A 6769-nucleotide genomic window follows, 5' to 3' on the forward strand; every position below is an offset into this window, starting at 1 on the left:
ATTTCTGTGAAAGGAATCCGTAGTTTTCTTGGACATGTGGGTTTTTATCGGCGATTCATCAAGGACTTTTCAAAGATATCTAAGCCGTTGTGCAATTTTCTTGAGAAAGATGTGCCTTTCAAATTTGATGATGAATGTTTGGCGGCATTCGAGACTCTCAAGAAGAGTTTGATCACTGCACCAGTTATTACAGCACCAGATTGGACAAAGCCATTTGAGATGATGTGTGATGCGAGTGATTATGCGATAGGTGCAGTTCTGGGACAGCGCAAAAATAATCTCTTTCATGTGGTCTACTATGCGAGTAAGACCTTAAATGGGGCCCAAATGAACTACACCACTACGGAGAAGGAGCTCTTGGCTATAGTCTTTGGTTTCGAGAAATTTCGATCTTATCTGCTTGGTACTAAAGTAACAATATTCACTGATCATGCGGCCATTCGCTATCTGGTTACCAAGAAGGATTCGAAGCCGAGACTCATTCGTTGGGTGCTCTTACTTTAGGAATTTGAGTTAGAGATCAAGGATCGAAAAGGTATTGAGAATCAAGTAGCTGACCATCTCTCTAGGTTGGAGAATCCCGATTCTACTTCACAAGATAGGACATTAATCAATGAATCTTTTCTGGATGAGCAGTTGTTTGCAGTTCAGGAGGAAGAACCATGGTTTGCAGATATTGTAAACTATCTCATCAGCAATATAATGCCTCCTAATTTGACCTCCGCGCAAAAGAAGAAGTTTCTGCATGAGGTGAAGTGGTATATGTAGGATGAACCATATTTGTTTAGACAGGGAGCTGACCAGATCATCAGGAGATGTATCCCGTTCTGTGAGACGGAGGGGATATTACGAGACTGCCACTCCACGGTTTATGGTGGACACTATGGTGGTGAGAAGACGGCAGCTCGTATTCTGCAAGCAGGTTTTTTCTGGCCTACTTTGTTTAAGGATGCTCATCAGTTTGTTTTAAGGTGTGATCGTTGCCAAAGAGTGGGAAATTTGATGAGAAAGGATGAGATGCCGTTAAATGTGATGCTTGAAGTCGAGGTCTTTGATGTTTGGGGAATCGATTTCATGGGGCCTTTTGTCTCATCCTGCAATAATCAGTACATCTTGCTGGCAGTCGATTATGTCTCAAAATGGGTAGAAGTCAAAGCTTTACCGACAAATGATGCAAAGGCAGTGCTGAATTTTCTTCATAAGCAGATTTTCACAAGGTTTGGAACACCTCGTGTAATCATAAGTGATGAAGGGTCGCATTTCTGCAACCGTAAGTTCACTTCTATGATGCAGCGTTATAATGTGAATCATCGAGTTGCTACTGCCTATCATCCATAAACAAATGGTCAAGCGGAAGTGTCTAACAGAGAAATCAAGCGCATTCTAAGAAGGTTGTTTGTCCGTCAAGGAAAGATTGGTCTTTAAAGCTCGATGAAGCTGTTTGGGCTTACAGAACAACATACAAAACTCCACTTGGTATGTCCCCATTTCAGTTGGTGTACGGTAAGGGATGTCATTTACCTGCGGAGCTTGAGCATAAGGCCTACTGGGCGTTGAAAAAGTTGAACCTGGATTTAGATGCAGCTGGTAAGAAAAGAATGCTTCAGCTTAATAAACTTGATAAATTTCGACTTCAAGCGTACGAGAATAATAAAATGTATAAGGAAAAGGTGAAGAGGTGGCACGATAAGAAGCTACATCCTAAGTTATACGTACCGGGGCAACAAGTTCTCTTATTCAACTCTCGTCTTGGACTTTTTCCTGGGAAGTTGAAATCGAGGTGGTCTGAACCTTTTATTGTCAAAACTGTGTTTCCACATGGAGCGGTGGAAATTTTTGAGAATGATCCGGACCAAGCATTCAAGGTTAACGGTCAGCGTTTGAAGCACTACTATGGGGATATGGCAAACCGAGAAGTAGTTAGTGCCATTTTATTAACTACGTGAGAAAGGTACGCAACGTCAAGCTAATGACGAAAAAGAAGCGCTGCGTGGGAGGCAACCCATGATTTGTTGTTACAGGAACCCTTAGAAGTTAATAACCTATCCAAAAATACAAAAAAATCAGAAAAATGGGGCTGAATTTTTTTTTTCCAGTGACCCCCTGAGCGCCCGCTCAGCTTTGCTGAGCGACCGCTCAGGGGTCGGCTGAATGAATTTTTTTTAGTTCAGAAAAAACCAAAAAAAAATCAGAAAATAAAAAAAATAAAACCCAACTTTAGCCCATAAACCCACGATTTGTTCCTACTACCCCATGATTTTATCCCTCAATCCCCAACCCTAATCTAATTTAACCTATTCCATACCCTATATATACATACACCTATCCTACATATCTCCCATAAACTTCCTACACTTAAACTCTCTCCCAAGCACAAAAACTCAGTTCTTAAACACCTTCATTCAAGATTCAATGGCACCCAAGAGAGCACGAACTATTGATAGCAGCAGCACAGTTCCTACTGCTGATTCATCGAGGGGTACTGCTGTAAGGCCTCGGTTGACTGACAGAGCTGCGGAGGAGGAGTACACTAGGCTTTTAGGGAAGCCGATTCTGAAGGAGAGAGGGTTTTTACCATCGGGGAGAGATGGTGAGTTGCTACCCATGATTGCAGAGAAGGGGTGGATAGCTTTTTGTGAGTCGCCCGAAGCAGTGCCGATGAGCGTGGTTCACGAGTTCTATGCGAACGCGAAGGCCGAAAAGAATGGGTTTTCTGTGGTCCGAGGGCTGACGGTTGATTATCACCCAGCGGCGATTCGCCGTGTGATTGGGCAGCGAGAGAGGAAGCCCGAGGAGGAGAACTGGAATGAGAAGACTGCTGAGGATTTTGACTTGGATTTGATTTGTGCGACTCTCTGTAGGCCGGGCACAGGTTGGACCTTCAAGACCGGCACTAATGAGTATCGCCACTTCCCGGCGATAGCTATGAACAGGTATGCCCGTGCATGGAATGCATTTATTTTTGCTAATATTTTGCCTTTTTCGCATGTACAAGAGGTCACAGTTGAGAGAGCACAGTTGTTGTGGGGAATTCTTAATGAGGAGTACTATGTGGACCTTGGTGAGTTTATCTACCAAGGAATTCTTAAGTTTTTGAGGGGAGCTAAGCATATGAACATCCCTTATGCATCCACGGTTACGAAGCTGTGCCGAGCAGTAGGAGTGAACTGGCCAGCTCATGAACAGTTGCAGTTGCCGGCAGCTCCGATTGATTCTGGGACTCTGAACGGGATGCAGGAGTGGACCGGTAGTGAGCCTGAGGAGCATGGGCTGGGTTATCGTCTTCCAGGAGGGCGTCCAGCACGAGGTGCTACTATGGCTAGGCCTAGGCGTGATGAGGCTAGTTCTTCGAGAGCTCAGGAGGGTGCTGGGATGGCTGATACCCAGTATAGGAGGCTTTCACGGTGGATGGATGCCATGTACGAGACGCAGAGCAGGTTTGCTCAGGAGCTCACCCTTGCGTTAGGGACTGCTTTTCGGGGCCTTGGAGCTGATATCCAGTGGCCAGTTTTTGGTGAGGACTCTGCATACCCTTCGCCTGATACTCCGCCCACTGAGGGTGATGATGATGATAACTCCGAGTAGGTATGCCCTGTGTTCCTTTCTACTACCTTCACTGGGGACAGTGAAGATTTTATGTTTGGGGGTGGTACTTAAGGAATATTTTGTGTGTGTCATATAGCTGCATATTCATGATAGTTTAGTTCATATAGTTGCATAATTTATGCCATATATTTTTTTTATAGCTTTATTTATTTATCATGTCATGTAGCTCATGCATTTACCATGATCCCTTTTGCGATGATTTATCGACTGAATTGTGATATTGATGCGAGTGTAGTGATAGCATTAAAGTGATATTGAGTCGTGTAGGTTGATATGCATGCTAGAAGCACTTGTAGTTTCACTAAGTCTTAGAGAATGCTTAAGGGCTAGATTGTTGTTATGATTTGATTGTTTTCGAGGTTAATCTATTTATTATGCTTAGAATTCGATAATAGGTTCTTAGTGATAAAGGCATGAAAAAGGAAAAAATGGAGTAAAAAAATGAAATTTGTTGCTGGTTGTGGCTATGCGTCAAATGGCTAGTAGCCGGCTCGCATGTTATGCGAGTAGTCTAGGGTTGAGCAAGATGGAGCGAAACGCACTTGCTCAGAAATTTTATAAAAAAAAAAGAAAAAAATAAGAAAAAAAAAGAAGAAAAGAAAAAAATTGTGGTGTTTATGCATAATTGATCACGAGTGGGCTCTTTGGTATTTGAGTTATTAAGTTCTTAGGGGACTTTGTGCCTAGTGACCTAAGGCTTTTAGAGTCTGGGATCTGCTAACCTAACGCTCGCTACATGGATACCATTGTATAAGTCTTTTGTGGACCTCACTCATTGCACGGTCAAAGAAGCATTTGTGTTGTGAATAAAAAGCATGATTCCGTAATAAGCTCCAGAATTCTTGTAGTGTTGTATGTCACTTTGTGCCTAGAATTTTTATTCTTTGTATAATCAGGTGATTGCCTTGAGATTAGTCGAGTCATAATAATTGGTCTAGTTCCGAAGCATATCTGTTAAGCATCTGCACGCACCACGTTTCTGGCTGTATGTTTGTTTGCATGAGTTTATTGATCTTTAGTCGCCTAACTGTATTTGTTGAGTTGTTGCAAATTGGTTGGTTTGTTCGTAGTAAGGGGGATCGCTGCATTTTCATATAGATTGTATTCATGCATGTTTTTATTTGTTTTTGAGTCTGTGACGCTTGAGGACAAGCATCGATTTAAGTTTGGGGGTGTGATAAGTGACATTTTATACCACTTAGAACATCTTAAAATGGCTTAAATTGGTGCCTTGAAATCAAGTATTTTGTGTATTTGATGCGTTTTTCTAGTGTTTATACATTTCAGGGTATTAGTTGCATTTCGGAGGAGTAATCATCAAGAATAAGCCTTGGCATGTGTTCACCATTACGAGAGGAAAGAAATGGTCAGATTACGGCGAAGAAACGGAGCAAACTCAGGATTTTTCCAGAAGGGTTCTGAGCGCCCGCTCAGCAATGCTGAGCGGTCGCGCAGAAAGCTGAGCGCTCAGCCGCGCAGGGTCGGGGAAAAAGACAATTTATTTTAGGACTTCTACTTCTATTTGGCTTCCACTTCTATGTAATCTGAGTTTTATGGGACTATTATATAAGTAGATTTAGAGACGTTTTCATGAGGAGGATTGTGGTATTACGCAAGGAGCGAAGGAGATAAGGAAGAAGACTGTTTTAGCACACAGCAACGAAGAGGAAACATATTTTCTCATGATTCTTGTTTCGTTGTAACGTTGGATGCTAGTTTTCTTACTTTGAACCTATTTACTCTTGTGACGTACTCTGATTTAATATAATTAGTTTAGTTATTATTTTCTTGTGTTTGTTTATTATGATTTCATATGAACCCATGATGACGATGAGTGCTATTATGGGCTAATCGTGATCATGGGGTCGCAACGGATTTACTATGGAATTCTTTAGTTAATTGTTTAATACTGTAGTGTGTGATGATTGTATGATATCTAGTATTGGTTGTGCGTATTCGTCTTATGTGCGTCGCGAACATATAAGATAGGGTGTTAATCTCTTGTGAAGCGACGGTGGATCTTGAGATTTAGAACTTGCCATGCTAGCATAGGTTCATGTACGGTGTGCATGATTAGTGGGTAAATCTAACAGTTTTATTTGCCCTGTGTAATCAAAAGGAATAACTTGTGCTTAATTCATTGTGTTGTCAATTTCTGTAGACATATAGGAACTCAACATAATTGATGACTATTCAACTTCTATCTTAATTGTGGATGTTTGGTAGAATGGTATTAGTACAATGAAAGTTGGCTTTTATCAGTTTCGTGTTATTCGATTAATATCATCACTGTCACATGCTACAGGTAATAACAATAACTATTGAAGGAAGTAGTAATGAAGTTGTGATCTCATATGTGTTTTAATATTGTTAATTTGAAGTGTTAATTAAGTGATTAATTAAGTAGTTAATTGTAGTTAATGTTAGTCAACAATTCTAAGTGTTAGTGTCTTAACATTAAGAAGTAATCATACATTGGTGCGTGAGTTTAATTAGACAATAAATTAGTCTGAGTCTTTGTGGGAACGAACTAGAAAGTATTCTATATTACTTGCGAACGTGTATACTTGCGTGAATATTAGCGCGTGTTTTCGCCCTAACAACCTTGCACATTGGCATCTTGAGAACATTACATGTTGTCTATTAGCATTTGAGTAAAAGAGTGAGCTCGTCATACCTCTATAGCTTGTCATTATACCTGAGTTGCACTGATCAAGATTTAGTGGTTTCTGTTGGTAAGTAGTCTTGGCATGTTCAGAATCTTCCAAATTTTGCATCTTCAAAAGATCCTTAACTTACTTATATTGCCATCATTCTTTCGGGTTACTTGTGCTCCTAAGAGAATTGTTCTTTTGGCTTGCTTGAGCTCCTAAAAGAATTATTCTAATGGCCTGTTTGAAGTAATTCCAAAAGGAATTGTAACCTTTCCAACATGCTCCTCCATACCTACTCTGCAATTACTTAGCAAATAATCTTGCACAAGTTTTGTTAGTAGACCAACATATAAAATTATTATTATATCAGAGCACATATATAACATTATGTTTGTGCCTAGTGATAAGAGAGTTATTAATATGACGACTCTACTAGTTCATATTAAACTGTAACTTCAGTTAGAGTGCCATACCATGTCCTTGATGATTTCTTGAGTAGTATACTAGTT

Source organism: Apium graveolens, chromosome 4 (assembly GCF_009905375.1).
Source record: "Apium graveolens cultivar Ventura chromosome 4, ASM990537v1, whole genome shotgun sequence".
Taxonomy (NCBI): Eukaryota; Viridiplantae; Streptophyta; class Magnoliopsida; order Apiales; family Apiaceae; genus Apium; species Apium graveolens.